Consider the following 18,457-nt stretch of genomic DNA (forward strand, 5'->3'; position numbering starts at 1 on the left):
AAGCCGTTGCTTTTATTTCTCTATTCTTTGTTTCCACTTTATTCATTTTATATGTATATACTGTAAACTATGCAAATGTAATTGGCTTAAAAATTTACAATAAACTAATAGTCTTATCATTAAATTTTGCATGAGTGTTTTTTTGTTTTTGTTTTGTTTTTTTCTTTCATTTTGTTTAAGTAAGTTACACAAATGGTCAGGTGATACGAACAGAGAATATCCGTCTCTCGCTCACATATTTATAAGCATGATGGTGGTGTTGGTAGTTTTCACTCCGGACCACATTGAATTTACCAGAACACAATTCAGCCACCGCATCTTTTCTGGGCAGATTGCCAAGCAGTTTACCAATACAAATTGTCTTCACATTCCAACGAACTGATTACTTCTGTACATGCAACAGCAAAGTTACAGAGGGAATACCCGTAGATCAATCACAACGAAAATAACTTGCACCATCCGGGAATCGAACCCGGGTCGCCCGATTCACAGTCAAACACTCTACTTGATGATGAGCGAACCGGACGACGTGTCATATGCATGTACAATACAGTAGTTAATAAGTGTGTAACATTTTAAGTCAATGTTACCAGTTGCATATTGCCAAATTGCTAACCTATTCTCAGAGTGCTAAAACGGAAATAAGAGAGGCACAATTGTGTAATATGCCAAGATTTTGTACCTTGTTTAAAGCAATGATGTAGTACACTAGCCAAACACTACCTTGTCAATGTGCTGGACAGGAAAATAGCTCTGATAACATTTAAGAAACACTTCTGTCATTTGGACATAAATATATGTGTAAACAGTGGAATGATAAAAGCAAATAACATTGTGTCAACACTGATTTATTGATTTATTTATAATAGATAATTTCTTAAAACAATCATTATGCAAACAAACAAAATCATATGTTTTTAAACATAATAATTATGCTGATAATAAAATACAATAAATCTTGGATATATTTTGTCCAGGAAAAAAATAATCATTTTTTACTCCAGCAACAATACAATAATTATTAAATAATAGTTCAATAATTAATTTTCAACGTATGTCAACCACTCAAGAGGAAAGTACCTTCGCTCAGCAGATAGTACACTTGTTAACTGTTTTTGTACAATACAATTGCTAACTGTTTTAAACAAAAGTACAAATAATAACCTGTTTTGTACAATACTTTCCAAGAATCATTTTTGTTTCCAGTCTCAAAGAAAACTTCTCAGTGATTTCAAATATTTGAGAAACAATGTTGTACTTTAAGGTCTGGTAGACAACATGATCCATTTCAAACCATTTATGTATGTTAAGAACAAAATAAATATATTCCTGTTTAGTTATATCAAAGTCTGTCCATTTGTTAATCACCAGATGTCGTTAAAATGATAGTTTTAGTTTGCCTGATCTTTCATTAAGCAAAACAAAATGAGTCTAGTTATTTGTTATAAACATATCTCCAATGATATTCTCTATTAAGCTTCATAATAAAATGCCAAGTGGTAAAACAACCTATGTCAGCTGGAGGTTGTTCTAATCATTATTAGCTAATGCAGACATCTTGTTTTGATTTAAATTAATTTGTATAGGATGCCCAATAATTATTCCTAATAAGTTAAATTAAAACAAGAAGGATTTTGTTACAAAAACATATGTCACCCAAACCTATGTATGGTCACTCATGTGAAGTTTCATTGAAAACCCACTAGTATACATAGCTTGACCTGTGGAAGCTGGACAAGGTTTGATGGCCATTTAGTGCAGTGAAGCGCAACCTGCCGGTGATGTGTACAACTAGGTATGGTACTGATCACTCCTGTAAAGTTTGGTTGAAATCCAACCAGTAGTTTGACCTGTGAAGGCCGGACAAGAATTTTCAATTTAGCTCTGGCGGCCATTTTGTGCAGCGAAGCGCATGTACCAGTGATGTGCATAACAAGTGATGGTACTAATCACTCCTGTAACGTTTGGTTGAAATCCCACAAGTAGTCTGACCTGTGAAGGCCGAAAAGCTTAATGCGGACGGACAGACACACGGCGTAGTCAAAAACAATATGACTTCCAAAAAATTTGGGAAACATAATTTAACTTAAGTATGACAAACACAACATATTGTTTTTATCATTTACGGAGAATTATTACACATTTAAGGAGGATTATTACAGGAAAGTTTATATTACAAACTCTTTTTCGTGGTAAAACATACGGTCTAAATATAAAAATCGATTGAAATTTTAAATATATTATATATAATGTTAAACAGACCAAAACAATTAATTTCATATGGTCCACACAAAGATTGTTCTTACTGAGTTCCATTAGGTTCTGTCAACTAGGTTTGAGCGCAGGTTTAGGTGTAAAACGTTAAAACATCATATAAGTAACTACAAAATTTAAATGGTTATTATAGCAGCAATTCTCCTTATCATTTACATGACCTTTCACTTTCATGGTAAAATCTGTACAGTAAAATAATAATTATAGACAAATGCAAATCCTAAAGTAAATCATGTACACAAATATAGGAATCTTATTCATGTAGAAAATCTTATTCGCTCATATAAATATTATATAAGTCACGTAAACAAATACAAAACTGAGAGTAAATGTAAAATCATGTACATAAATATAAAAGTTTTATAGTAAAAAGTGTTTGTGTGTTTGTTTGTTTGGATTTTACGGCACACCAACTCAGTATATGTCCAACCTTACTGGAAGAGGAAGAACTCAGGTGCTCTTCTGTTAATTGTATCAGGCACAAATAGGCACCTGAGTAGAATCACCGGCATTTCATAAGCTAGCTGGATAGCTTCCTTACATGTAAGAACTCAAAGTCCCTGTCTGATAGTAAATAATAAAGAAAATACTAAAAGTGATCTAATAGTAAGCTATTTACACAAATATACATTTAATAGAAAATCGACCACACAAGTAACATTATATAAATCTTCTGCAAAGCATGTACACAATACAAATCTTAAACAATATAGTAAATAATATGTACACAAATACAAATCTGAAAGAAAATAAGGAAAACAAATACAAATCTTCTATAAATCATTATGTACACAACACAAATCTTATACAATGTAGTAGATAATATGTACACAAATACAAATCTTTAAGAAAATAAAGCAAACATTCAATACAAATCTTCTATAAATCATTATGTAAACAACACAAATCTTATACAATGTAGTAGATAATATGTACACAAATACAAATCTTTAAGAAAATAAAGCAAACAAATACAAATCTTCTATAAATCATTATGTAAACAACACAAATCTTATACAATATAGTAAATAATATGTACATAAATACAAATCTTATTGAAAATTATATACACAAATACAAATCTTACATTTGTCTTATGATGTACACAAATACAAATCTTGCATTAAACTATGCCCACAAACATAAATCTTGTACATACATTCTACAAAATCATTAAAGGGACTCCACTGAGGTTTTTTGATATGATGGGACTGAATTTTTTTTTACATATAAATGTACCATTTGATGAAGGTTTAGACCTATAATCTTTGTGCAAAATTTCAGATCAATCGCGCACTTCGTTTTTCCAGAATAATTATTCACATTGTAAATAAATGACCTAATTTTCACTCAAATCGGACTAAGAAAAATACGATTTTCAACTATTCCAAAATATATTTCTTAACTATCTTTGCATATATTTCTGTCTAAAGTGCCCCAGCTCATTTATGTAAGAAATTCAAATTTTATGTTTTAGGCTTTTAAACCTCAATGAAGTTCCTTTAACGGAAAATTTCTTTTTTAGCACAAAAATGGTTACTCATCAGACCAAATTTAATAATTTAACTTGACTTGTATTTTCTTGTTTAATACCTGCACATGCGATTTCAACATTATGCATACATTACATAAAAAATAGGAGTGTGGAAATTTCAAATTTTCAAAATTTCAAGAGGAATAACTCTTACCAAAATCATCGAACCATGACCAAATACAAACTTGACCTGCTTATTCTTGTGATTATCTGTAAGTCAAATTTTAAGTCGAATGTGACCAACTGTTTGGGAGATAATGAACAAAAATTGGCAACTTTGAGTCGAATGTGACCAACTTTTTTTGGAGATAATAAACAGAAATTGACAATTAACTTCTTCTTTTTTCCCCAAAAAGTTCAAGGGACATAACTCTGTCAAAAACTATTGAACCATGACAAAATGCGAAATTGACATGCGTATACAGATGACATATCAATGTTAAATTTAGATTCAATGTGTTACACAACTGTTTGGTAGATAATAAACAAAAATACTGAAAATATCTTTAATTTTTTCACAGTAAAAGGGGCATATCTCTGCCAAAAATCAACAAGGCATGACCAAATTCAAATTTCACCTGACCATTCTCTTAATGTATCCGTATGGAAAATTTCATTTGAATTTGTAAAACTGTTGGGAAGATAATGAAGGGAAACTAATATATCTTATCTTTACAAAGTTCAAGACAGATAACTCATCAAACCATGACCTATGTCGAAATTAACCTGAGTATTTCTATGACATATGGCAAATTTGAGCTAAGTGCGAACAACCATTAGGGAGATAAAGAAAATATTTTTTTTTAATTTAACGGGGCATTACTCTGCCAAAAATCATTTAAACATAATAAACAGGGTAACACTATATGCCCAGCCATTTTGTGGCGGGGCATAAAAATCTATTTACAGCAACTCATAAACAAGAGCCACTTCCGGGCAGGGACAACGCTCGACCTTTTTACTGTTTCTAAAAGCAAACAAATAAACGGCTTAAACTAATCTTGAGTCTTAAAGAAAAATGTTTAGTTTTCCTTTTATATTTTCAATAAATCTGTCTAGTCATGCTAAGTATGAATCCTTTCCATTAACAAATAACAATGTTAAGAAAATATATATTTATATATAATTCAATCATTTGACGGTCAAGGTTACCTAAAGGTCAAGGATATGTAAATTATTCAACTCAAAAATCTAATAAACTGTGGATTACTTACAAAATAATAGATAATTATAGCGATTATCAGTTAGCCTTCAAGGTCAATGTCATTAAAGAGTCAATGTCAATTTGAGTTTGATATACATGAAGGCCTTATCCAAAGCTTGTTCTGTTATAATATGAAGTCAATCCATTCAAAAGTAACAAAGTTGCAGCTAAGTTACAGCAAAAAATAATTAATTTGACCTTCAAAGTATGTCTGGTTAACTTAAAGGGCTATCTTAAAAGATTATTATGTTCAAGTTTGAAGTTATAGCCACTAATAGCAAGAAACAAGCAAAAGTTTGACATTGAAGGTGAAGGTTATTTATGAACGAAGGTCAAGGTAAGTCTAGTCTACTTAAAGGTCTTGTATCAAGGGTTATTGTGGCCTAGTATGAAGACAGTACACTAAGAATTTAATAAGTTCTGATCAAGGTACAAGTTTGCGGACAGCAATGCCAACATGACTGTAACAGTACCTCTTTTTTCTAAAAAAAAAGTTGAGACTCATATTCAATACAATACATCGTAGACTGTTAATTACGCGTGTTAATTAAAAATTAATTGTTGCGTTCTGTTCTTTATGTCATATTTCTCGATTAAAATATCATTATTTTAATTATATACTTAAAGGCTACACCGCAATGTTGAGTATTAACTTAAATTTCTTTTGAATGTGCAGCGCTCGATGTGTCGTTGCACGCTTAGCACGTGCGTATTGTTACCGCGCATCAACGAGACAAAATTTGTACATTTATAAAACAAGAGGGCCATGATGGCCCTGGGGTCGCTCACCTGTACATAGGCTCCCAGGGCGGGACTAGTTTAAACCAAAGGGCTTATATTTGAACAAACTTGGAAGACACCCATTAGAAGATGTTTCATGATGTTAAGTTTTTACTATACACAAATAATGAAAAACAATGACTTTTGCCAATCTCCCCCCTCCCCCAGGCAGGGCCAATTTTAACCCAAGAGCTTTTATTTTAACAAACTTGGTAGACACCCATTAGAACATGTTTCATGCTAAATATCTTAGCTCTTTGGGTTCTTTAAAAGAAGATTTTTAAGTTTTTAATTACTATATGCAATATAGGGAAAATCAATGACCCCCTAGGGCGGGGCCAATTTTGACCCAAGGGCTTTTATTTGAACAAACTTGGTAAACATCAATTAGAACATGTTTCATGCTAAATATCTTAGCTCTAGCTCTTTGGGTTCTTTAAAAGAAGATTTTTAAGTTTTAACTCTATGTATATAGGGAAAATCAATGACCCCTGGGGCGGGACCAATTTTGACTCCAGGGCTTTTATTTGAACAAATTTGGTAGACACTCATTAGAAGATGTGTCATGCTAAATATCTTAGCTCTAGCTCTTTGGGTTCTTTAAAAGATTTTTTTTTAAGTTTTTACTATATGCATATATGGAAAATCATTGACCCCCTGGGGCGGGGCCAATTTTGACCCCAGGGCTTTTATTTGAACAAACTTGGTAGACACTGATTTGAAGATGTTTCATGCTAAATATCTTAGCTCTAGCTCTTTGGGTTCTTTAAGAGAAATTTTTTACTATATGCATATATGGAAAATCATTGACCCCCTTGGGCGGGGCCAATTTTGACCCCAGGGCTTTTATTTGAACAAACTTGGTAGACACTGATTTGAAGATGTTTCATGCTAAATATCTTAGCTCTAGCTCTTTGGGTTCTTTAAGAGAAATTTTTTACTATATGCATATAGGGAAAATCAATTACCCCCCTGGGGCGGGGCCAATTTTGACCCCAGGGATTTTAATTGAACAATCTTGGTAGACACTCATTAGAAGATGTTTCATGCTTAATATCTAAGCTCTAGCTCTTTGGGTTCTTTAAAAGAAGATTTTTTTTAAGTTTTTACTATATGCATATAGGGAAAATCAAAGATCCCCTGGGGCGGGGCCAATTTTGACCCAAGGGCTTTTATTTGAACAATCTTGGTAGACACTCATTAGAAGATGTTTCATGCTTAATATCTTAGCTTTAGCTCTTTGGGTTCTTTAAAAGAAGATTTTTTTAAGTTTTTACTATATGCATATAGGGAAAATCAAAGATCCCGGGGGCGGGGCCAATTTTGACCCCAGGGCTTTTATTTGAACAAACTTGGTAGACACTGATTAGAAGATGTTTCATGATAAATATCTTAGCTCTAGCTCTTTGGGTTCTTTAAGAGAAGATTTTTAAGTTTTTACTATATGCATAAAGGGAAAATCAATGACCCCCGGGGGCGGGGCCAATTTTGACCCCAGGGCTTTTATTTGAACAAACTTGGTAGACACTGATTAGAAGATGTTTCATGATAAATATCTTAGCTCTAGCTCTTTGGGTTCTTTAAGAGAAGATTTTTAAGTTTTTACTATATGCATATAGGGAAAATCAATGACCCCCTGGGACGGGGCCAATTTTGACCCCAGGGCTTTTATTTGAACAATCTTGGTAGACACTCATTAGAAGATGTTTCATGCTTAATATCTTAGCTCTAGCTCTTTGGGTTCTTTAAAAGAAGATTTTTTTAAAGTTTTTACTATATGCATATAGGGAAAATCAATGACCCCCGTGGGCGGGGCCAATTTTGACCCCAGGGATTTTATTTGAACAATCTTGGTAGACACTCACTAGAAGATGTTTCATGCCAAATATCTAAGCTCTAGCTCTTTGGGTTTTTTAGAAGAAGATGTTTAAAGTTTTTTCTTTTGGTTGCCATGGCAACCAGAGTTCTGCATGGAATGGAATTCTTTGAACAACTTTGTTAAGGCTTCACACAAGGAACATCCCTGTGAAGTTTCATTATGATCTGCCTTATGGTTTCAGAGGAGATGTTGTTTGAAAAGTGTGAACGGACAACGGACGACGTACGACGTACTACGGACGACGGACGACGGACGACAGACGATGGACGAAGAGTGATCCTAATAGCTCACCCTGAGCATATGCTCAGGTGAGCTAAAAATTATAGGGTTGTACTTTTTGTGATTTTTTTAATTCTTTGCCTATTCATATAATAAAACAATTATTGACTTGTAAGCCATTGAATATGATGTGATATTCACCAGCAGGAAGTCATATTGACCTCGGCTATCGCCTCGGTCAAACATCATAGTCAATGGCTCACTTGTCACTAAGTGTATATTATAACACTGATTTTTTCCATTTACAATTGCTCAACTAAGATTTCAAAGATAACACAAAAATATAATTTATCACATTTAAGTGGACATTCATGTACATTTTTGTAAGTGACAGTGACATTAAACTCACTAACCTACTACAGACACTTGGTTGGGCATAATGTTTCTTTTAACAATCTTACTTATTAAGTTTTTGTACAAATATTGACTAGCAGTTCTATATTAAAGCAATGTATAAATAATGCACATACTATACAGTAAAAATTCTATACAAATATCTATGTATACATTCACTTAATAAATTTTCCTGAGAGTTAATATAACGCAATATTGCACGAAAAGGCTATTTTCATGCCTTGAATTGTCTGAGTTGTATATCAATGTTTTAAACAATACAATGACTGCTACTCTCTGGTAATAACTAAGTGACAGGTACTCATTTAGTTTAACTATTAACTAATCATCTCATGATTGGCTGGAGTCCTAAGTTTGGAAGAGTAATGTTAATATCAACTGTTATATATTTTACAAATACCAGTATCTTCAAACAATTGCTGGACGTCATTACACTAGGTGACTTCAATTTTTGTAAACATGCAAATTTTCTCCATACATGTACTGTTCATGAATGCGATTTGACACATTATGTTGGTTTAGGACCCATTTTGTATTTTATGATTTTGTTCCTATCATAACCACAGAAAATTACACATAAATGCCAGTTCTTGGATTAATTGAAGTCTCTTGTGAATCTGCCCATTTCTTGGAAGAAGGAATACACATAATGCTGAAAATACAAAACAAACAAAGTTTTAAAATAACAATCTTACAATAACCAATGTCAGAAGCATTTTGAGCTAACATACTTATTACCAGGTCTCTCACATATATTTAAAAAATTGTATGACATTATATTATACTCTAAAACATGTTTATATCCTGTGAATTTAGTAAAGATTTCATAGCTTATTTTTATGCAATATTTACTGTAATGTCACATTGAAAGAACAGAGTTTCTTTTTTTCAATACCATGTAAGCATGTTTATAAAATAGAGAAAAAAAGAACCCTTAAAGAAATCCAAACACGGCATAATTGAAAATGTTCGCTCAGTTTGATTGAGCCTGTTTATGGACGGTACTGTTAAGTGCAAACTACCGTCCATGCCCCCTAGCACCGGCTGAAGCATAATTCAACATTTAACATGAACTGGTACAATTTTGAATTTGTGATATCAAAATTCAAATCATTCATTACAGATTTTTATAGGAAGAATTGTGACAGTTTTGAAAAGTCAAAATTTTACATAAGCCACAAACTATGAAAAACAAAGGGCTATCCCGGTGACCCTTATATGACAAGGAACAAGTAGTATTATGAAATGAAGCAAATATATTAAATCTAAATCTGAAAGTGATATCACAAAGTTTATATTTATATCTGACGTACATGTGTAAAAACATCACTGGTTGGCAGTGGTTGCTACTTATAATTAAGGGATAACAATAGTTACAAAAGAAGTCACAGGTTGCTATTATACAAAAATCAATAGTTTGCTTGCTATGAAATTCAATGGTAGATTCACTGGTTGCTATGGAAAGTTATTGTTAGCTGTAGAAGTCATGGATTCAAGATTGCTACGACTAACATGCAATGTAATGTAATGTCCTGTCTGATAATGCAAGGCACCCCCGAAGACATCTCGTGTTGTCCCCTCCCGGCCAGGTAGTGAACCGGACTGAGCACATAGAATGTCCCCAACTGCCATTCAGCCTAAAACATATTTATTCTTAATCTAGTTATAGGTGAGTAAGAATATCAACTTAATTAGAAAGAAAACTAGAGGATGCTTTTGTAAAAAAGCGCATGTCTCCCCCACTGCTGAGAATAACTGTGAATGGAAACAGGAATGGAAATGGAGATAAGATAATGTAAATACCCGGTAGTCACTTCAATGAAGGCTGTCTATGGATGGTTTCTATTGTTAAGGTTAAGAACTCTAGTTATCATCCGGAAATGAGAAAATGACCAATGGTCACTGTGACCTTAACCTTTGACCTACTGACCCCATAAACAAGAGGGATCATCTGCTCAATAAGACCAATCATCCTATGAAGTTTGAGGGTTGTAGGTCTAAAGGAACTCTAGTTATCATCCGGAAAGGAGAAATTAACCAACGGTCGCTGTGACCTTGACCTTTGACCTACTGACCATTAAAACAATAGGGATCATTTGATTCATAAGACCAATCATCCTATGAAGTTTGAGGGTTGTAGGTCAAAAGGAACTCTAGTTATCATCCGGAAATGAGAAATTGACCAACGGTCACTGTGACCTTGACCTTTGACCTACTGACCCCAAAAAACAATAGGGATCATCTGCTCTATAAGACCAATCATCCTATGAAGTTTGAGGGCTGTAGGTCAAAAGGAACTCTAGTTATCATCCGGAAACGAGAAATTGACCAACGGTCACTGTGACCTTGACCTTTGAACTACTGACCCCAAAAACAATAGGGATCATCTGCTCAATAAGACCAATCATCCTATGAAGTTTGAGGTCTGTAGGTCTAAAGGAACTCTAGTTATCATCCGGAAACGAGAAATTGACCAATGGTCAGTGTGACCTTGACCTTTGACCTACTGACCCCAAAAACAATAGGGATCATCAGCTCTATAAGACCAATCATCCTATGAAGTTTGAGGGCTGTAGGTCAAAAGGAACTCTAGTTATCATCCGGAAACGAGAAATTGACCAACGGTCACTGTGACCTTGACCTTTGAACTACTGACCCCAAAAACAATAGGGATCATCTGCTCAATAAGACCATTCATCCTATGAAGTTTGAGAGCTGTAGGTCAAAAGGAACTCTAGTTATCGTCCGGAAACGAAGAATGGACGGACGGACTGACGGACGGACTGACGGACGGACGGACGGACTGACGGACGGACAGGGCAAAAACAATATGTCTCCCCCCGAGGTGGGGGAGACATAATTACTACAAAAGCTAAAATAGACTTTTTCTATGAGTTGAAATAAAAATAAAGGAATTATAAAGATACCTTCCATTTATCAACAATATTAATGAGATAGATTTTTAACCGCTTTTTTTATTAGTTTAGGTGTAGCGCCATAGTGTAGTCAGGTACGGTTTGTCAGCGTACGGTATGGTACGGACATATACAGATGTCACAAAGTGAAAGTACGTTTGTAAAATCTTGCATTATATTTTCACGCCGAACCTCATTTTTACTCTATATTCATTGATGTGAGATTGCATCATCTTTTGTTTAATTTAGAGTTTTCGGGTGAAATTATTATTTAGAGTATTTTTATGGTTTGCATAAATTTCCATGTCTCAATTTAAACATTTTGCCGTTTATTTCACAAAAATCCTTTCAGTAATAAGAAAGTTACATTTTTGTTTTATGAACCAGATATATGTATTATGTCTGTATTTGAAGGACGGGCCTTTATTTTACATTACTATTTTTCCCGCCGTCCCAGCTTTATTTCGTGCAAATCGATTTTTCATGTTTTGCACGATCCGTTTTCCCGCTCAGTACTCAGTAGTTTGCTATATATTGACTAAATTTTAAGTGACATATTGCAATGCACTGGACGTTATACAGGTCACTATGACGGTGACAGACAAATTATATTTGTCATAAAATTACAGCTTGTACAAGGTAAATTTAATTTTCTAGTGATTTTGTTTCATAAATTTTTGCTATTTCGTAAATACTATTTTCTATTAGAATTATAGTTTATTTGATTCAGGTTTAGTTATTTGGCAGTAATTTATTGTTTTCTAAATTTTTGCAGATTAAATTTTAAAAGCTCTTTTTATTCTAGTGTTTCGCTTATGCAAATTTATACCGAGACATGTTAATTGATGTATGTTAATTGAAGTTTTAATTATATTGTAATTGTATAGGAGCCATGAATATTTTATAGATATATATCAATTCATAAATAATTTATTATGGTTCTACCGTATTTGTGTAACTTTATGTAAAATGCTGCAGTATCGTAATGATTTGTTTCAATCAATTTAATTTACGTTATCATCTTACTTCATTTCATTTATCATCAGTTTTTTGTTATAAGTAAATACAACGTATCAAAACTAACGTATCTCTAGAGAAGGATCTTCAGTGGCATGATTTTGGAAGACGTTTATTTATTGGTGGTTATTATGTGGCGTATATTTGAATATATTTGCAACGCAGTATTATGCGGATGTGATTGAATTTTTGTTCCACGGAATGTATGGTGTACTATAGTGGACATTTTGTTTATTCAAAGAAGCACGTTATTTTATTGGAAACCGACAAAGGTCGAGTCTTTTCCAAGGGACTTTATTATACCCTTATGTTTGATTATCATGGAACTTATCATGTTTTATACTTTGTAGCTTCTTATTTGAGGACACACCCGAAGATGACACGGGCCCTCCACACGTATGTCCATGGCTAAAGGGTGACGCATGCCCTTGTTTAGGATCCTATCAACTGTGCCAACACTGTAGGAAGTACAGTTACGCTTGATAAGATTTCATACAAGACGCCCGCCATTGTGACGAATTTTGTTTAACAACGCCACCACTTTATTGATACATCATGACAGAAACTTTACGGGAGAAATAGACTGAGATACGTTGATAGTGTTTGTTTGTGCAGTGACTTATCATAGTAGTTTATCATATACAATCATTTTTCATTTATAAATATTCATTTCTGTAAATAAATTTGTATATATTTTTCTGTTCTGAGTTGTTGGTTGTTTTAGATAGCAATTGTGGTCGGCCTGGTATCCCATCGTAGTCCCTATTGTGACAACAGAACATTATTGTGAAAGAGTTGTTCCCCTTCGTATTACATGTACGCCATTTGTTGCCGATTCTTTAGGCAATATTAATAAACTACAAAACTCATATATTTGTGTGTTTCTATACCGTTAAACCTTACTGGCGTGGTGGCAGCAGGAAAAGGACTCACTCTTAATCTGCAACCCAGTAATTTGCGGACACTGTTGTGGACATTTCACGTCAAAATAAGTGCAAACAAGAGCTGTCAGAAGGACAGCGCGCTCGACTTTTTTAGTGCTTGCCTATAAAACAAAACTTTGACAGTTAAGGGCACACAAGACTTTAACTAGGAATTTCTAAGTACAAATCAAGAAACATTTTCACAGAGTTATCTTCTCTTGCTTACAGATAGGTCTCATGATGGCACATAAGAACTCCAACTTCCAAAGTAATATCTCAAATGGTTAAGTCAACAAGTGGACAAGAATGAAAATTTTAACTGAGTTTCTAAGTCAAAAAGGGCCATAATTCAAATAAAATCCTTAACAGAATTACCTTCTCCTGCCCATGTTTTTGGGACCATGATGGTAAACAAGTATTCCAACTTTCAATTTAATATCTCAACCAGTTCAGTCAAAAAGTTGACTGGTACAAAAAAGTTAACCAAGATTCTAAGTCGATAAAAGGCCTTAATTTTTAAAACAAATCCCTGACAGAGTTACCTTCTCTTGCGTACAGATGGGGGTAATGATGTGAAATAGCATTAAAAGTTTCAAAGCAATATCTCAAAGGGTTAAGGCAATAAGTGGATTTTACCCATATTCAATGTATTTTCTAAGTCAAAAAGGGGCATAATTCTGTCAAAAACCTTGACAGAGTTATGTCCTCTTGTCTGTTGATGAAGGTCGTGATGGTAACAAGTATGGTCAGTTTCAAAGCAATACCTCCAATGGTTTTGAAATAAAGTGAGGTGGTACAAAAAACTTAACCAAGCTCAATACACTTTCTAAGTCAAAAAAGGGCCATAATTCTGTCAAAAACCTTGACAGAGTTATGTACTCCTGTCTGTAGATGGAGGTTATGATGGTGAACAAGTATGGTAAGTTTCAAAGCCATACTTGTAATACTTCTGAAATAAAGTGGGGTGGTACGAAAAACTTAACCAAGGTGTGACGCCAACGCCGACGCCGACGCTAACGCCGACGCCGACGCCGGGGCGAGTAGGATAGCTCCCCTTTTCATAGAAAAGTCGAGCTAAAAAAACGGATAGTTCTACTCTACTGCGTAGTGACAAAACACATAAACATTTACAATAATGGCTCAAGTACGTGCACCCAAGCAATGGTGTTTGACCAAACAAGAAACTATTACATCGTTCGAGTCTTGGAGACAAAATTTACAATATACTTTGTCCCTGGATCCCAATTTTGCACCGTTCCTAGTTGAGGGATTTCAGTGGGAGCGAAAAACAAACACAAACCCAGAACGCGGATTTACTGATGATGGCGAATCAGTTCCTGAGGCAAAGAGGCGCACAGCTGCACAAAAAGTGATTTATCTAGAACTCATGTTAGGGCAAATTGCAAACTTCTGCCAATAATTTCTCGTAACACTATCGTGAAAAATGCAACGTCAATAAAAACTATTTGGCAGACAATTCGTTTACATTTCGGATTCCAGTCAACAGGAGCACATTTTCTGGATTTTGACAGTATACAACTTCAACCAGGAGAGAGACCAGAGGATTTATACCAGCGTTTATCAAGTTTTATCGAAGATAACACATTAAAGAAAAGATGGTGGCCTATCTCATATGGGAACTGTACCAGATGAAGACGAAGAGATTACCCCAACAGTCGAAAACTTGGTTGTATTAACATGGTTGAGATTAATAGACAATCGTTTGCCGGCACTAGTAAAACAGCGCTACGGAACAGAACTTCGTTCAAGGACTTTAGCCACACTTAAGCCTGAAATTTCTCTCGCTTTAGACAGTTTGCTAGACGAAATACATGCCGTAGCTGATGCAAAAGTCATGCGTTCTGCTTTTAAAGGTTCTAAAGACAACGGAAAATTTCGATCAATCTCTCGTGCCACCCCTTCGTGTCCCTTATGTAAACAAGCTGGCCGAAGATCATTCAATCATTTTCTCAGCAAATGCAAATTCTTACCTGAGGAAGACAAGCGTTATCTTTCAAGTGTTCGTCAAACTGTCTCGGACGAAACTGCGGGGGATCCGGAAATCGATCAAGAGTCTTACGAAGATGACAATCAGCAATCTCAATGCTATGGTATACATTCGGCTACTTCTAGACGTGTAAGCACCAAACAGTCTCCAACATTAAAAACATTTTATAAACATTTTCCTCTGAATGTTACCCTAGATACTGGAGCAAAAATCAACATGTTGAAATTGTCTGTTGCACACTATATGGGAGTACCTATTAAGAAAAGCAATCAACGTGCACTCCAGGCAGATGGTTCCACCCCATTAAAGGTGGCTGGCGAGACACATATAGTTCTTACTCGTGGCGAACAGAGTTTAACTGTTGAGGCATTAGTGGTTGAAAACTTGGATGTGGATTTACTTGGTGGAATACCTTTCATGGCAACAAATGACATTATGGTTAGACCTGCAAAGCAACAAATTGTTATTCATGGTTCTGATACAGTGTTTTATGCACCAGAGGTACCTGACTCGGTTTCTCACAGTGTTCGAAGGACCCAAGCTTTTGTCCTTAGGTCAAGTTCCAATATGTCTTCAATTACATGGCCGGGATCTTACCTGGAGGTCACTTTGCCAGACAACATTGATCCAGATGGCACACTTGCCATAGAGCCCAAGTTCGGAGCATCCAGTAACAAACAATGGCCACTTCCACAAGTTATTGAAGCAGTGTCTGGTAAAGTAAGACTACTGAATTCAACGACCAATCCCATCCATGTGCATAAAAATGAACATGTTTGTCAAGCTCGCCACACTGTTGACTCTTATGATACAAAAGCTCAAGACTTTCAAGACACACCCCTGGTTCGTACTTGTCATGCCAAGATGACTACCAATAATCATTTCTCTGATACCGTATCAGTTGACCCAGATGCTATACTACCTGAAAATACTCGCCAGTGTTTCCAGAACATCTTAGAGCAATATGATAGTGTATTTGATAAGACTCTGTCTGGATATAATGGTTTTTCTGGGCCATTCAAAGCAGTTGTTAACATGGGCCCTGTTCAACCACCTCAGCGTAAAGGACGCCTACCTCAATATGCAAGAGATAAGTTAGTTGAGCTACAAGAACACTTCGATGATTTAGAACAGCAAGGAGTGTTTTCGCGCCCAGAAGATATCCCAATTACAGTTGAATACTTAAACCCTTCTTTCTTGATAAAAAAAGGTCAGGGAGGTTTTCGGTTGGTCACAGCGTTTGCTGATGTTGGTCGTTATGCTAAACCTCAGCCTTCACTCATGCCAATATTGTATTTCTATCATCCGTAATATTAAGATATGTAAAACTTGATTGTAGAGCTTAAATCTTTAATTATTAAGTCGTGTGTCAAGAATTCGCAGGTTTGAGATACATCCAGTTACCTCCCTTGGACTGTAGATTTCCAAAATAAGTGCATATTATGAAAAGTGATTTTGCTTAATTTCATAGGTCATTAAAGGTAAAAGGCTACCATTTGATTAATATCTGATGAAAGAACATGGGATTTTATTTATTGTGTTGCAAAATAAGAGATGTTAATAGATATGATATTAGAACTATTAAGGTTGAATTTCTTTAATCTTGCTGTTGTTTTTTAAATACATATATTAATTGTTGTACCTTATTTTGCCTTCAGGATTCATAGGGAAAGTAATATGGCTGTTTTGTTATTTTGTGAAATTTGATGTTTTTTTTAAAATTTATCCTTCATGCCAAGTACTAGGGATAGATGTTAACTATTAGAACTTTTTTAAAAATATATTGAGTGATAAAGTTGTATTTGATTTAATGTGGTAATATTGAATACAAATATCTCATTCCTGTGGTATTTTAAACTCCGGAAAATTGACACATCTTTAATATTTGGTGGAATTTGTTCATGTGTTTCCAAAACAATAAAGATAGCTGATATTTTTAATTTAGTGAGCTATGGAGTAGGTTAAATTGAACAAGATATGTTTGTAAAACATGTATGCCCCCTATTGACAGTCCATTAGTCATGTGATCAGGTTATTTATTATTACTGACTTTTGACCTAGTGACCAAAAAGTCAATAAGGGTTACAGTGTCTATTCTAGGTTGGGGGATGGGGGCATTCACCCATATTTTTTAGAATTCCCCACTATCAGTGGCAGGGGGAAATTTTACATAGAGAAAGAAGGAAAGAGGTCAACAAATGTAATAAATTCTAACTTTTCGATAAAAATCCCCCCTGTTTTTCGAATCCTAGAAAAGACACTGGGGTTATCTACTGGTCATGACTACTTAATAGGTCATTGTGACTGTAAAGGTTGTGTGCAGCAATATATATGACAAAGTTATCACAAATTTTACCAAATAACATATGCATACATTTTATGAATCATGTAGGCCTTATTAATGACAGCCAAGTTGTTATATTACATAAGACATTGAAATGTGTATACCAAAAGCATCTTTGGTTTAATAAAAAAAATCAACCAAGGCAACTTGAGTTGTTAAGTTTTTGGTCAACAACTGTCTTTATAAACAAGGTCAATATCATAAGACATTGACCTTTGACCCTTCAATAAATAGGGGTTATCTACTGGCAAAGACCAATAAACCTGTGAAGCCTGAAGGTAAAGGGACCATGAGTTGTTGGGATATTGATCAGAAAGATTTTTACATATAATGTCAATATAATCTTAACCTTTGACCCCTTAACCCCAAAAATCCAAAAAGTCATTTTCTGGCCAAGACCAATGCACCTACAAATCTTTAGGGCAAACAGCCAATAGTTTGTCAATTTATTGATCGGAAACTGTTTTTGACTACAAGGTCAATCTGACTTTGACATTTGACCCCCTTGACTTCAAAATCGATATGGGTCATCTACTGGTCAAGTATGATGCATCTAAGTAGTTTGAAGGCCAACAGCGTAAGGTTTGTCAAGATATTGATTGGAATTCGTTTTTACCTACAAGGTCTGTGTGACTTTGATCCCTTGACCCCAAAATCAATAGGGTCATCTGCTGGTCACACACAATCACCATACCACGTTTCAAGTTCCTAGGACTAAGCGATCAGAAACTGTTTTTACCTAGGTCAATGTGACCTTGACCTTTGAACACTTGACCCCAAAATCAAAATGGGTTATTTACTTGTCATTAACAATCACCATAATAAGTTTGACATTCCTAGCCCTTAGCGTTTCTTAGTTATTCATTGGAAACAGTTTTTACCTAAAAGGTCAGTATGACCTTGACCTTTGACCCCTTGACCCCAAAATCGAAAGGGGTCATCTGCT

General features: G+C 34.7%; 1 protein-coding gene and 1 long non-coding RNA gene across 2 annotated transcripts in view; one reads left to right on the forward strand and one right to left on the reverse strand.

Annotated features, from left to right (window-relative positions):
• Window positions 1-8,432: 8,432 nt before the first annotated feature.
• The window catches only part of LOC132723505 (uncharacterized), a 32,576-nt gene continuing 22,551 nt past the window's right edge, over window positions 8,433-18,457 (reverse strand). Inside the window, exon 2 of the mRNA XM_060708231.1 lies at window positions 8,433-8,956. The gene's annotated coding sequence lies outside the window, so the exon portion shown is untranslated. The remainder of the gene's footprint in view (window positions 8,957-18,457) is intronic.
• Window positions 11,363-12,935, forward strand: LOC132723504 (uncharacterized). Its single transcript, XR_009624750.1, has 2 exons — window positions 11,363-11,858; window positions 12,587-12,935. It is a non-coding gene; the product is annotated as an uncharacterized LOC132723504 (long non-coding RNA).

Source organism: Ruditapes philippinarum, unplaced genomic scaffold (genome assembly GCF_026571515.1).
Source record: "Ruditapes philippinarum isolate M1 unplaced genomic scaffold, ASM2657151v2 ctg2965_1_1_1_1, whole genome shotgun sequence".
In the NCBI taxonomy this organism is placed as follows: Eukaryota; Metazoa; Mollusca; class Bivalvia; order Venerida; family Veneridae; genus Ruditapes; species Ruditapes philippinarum.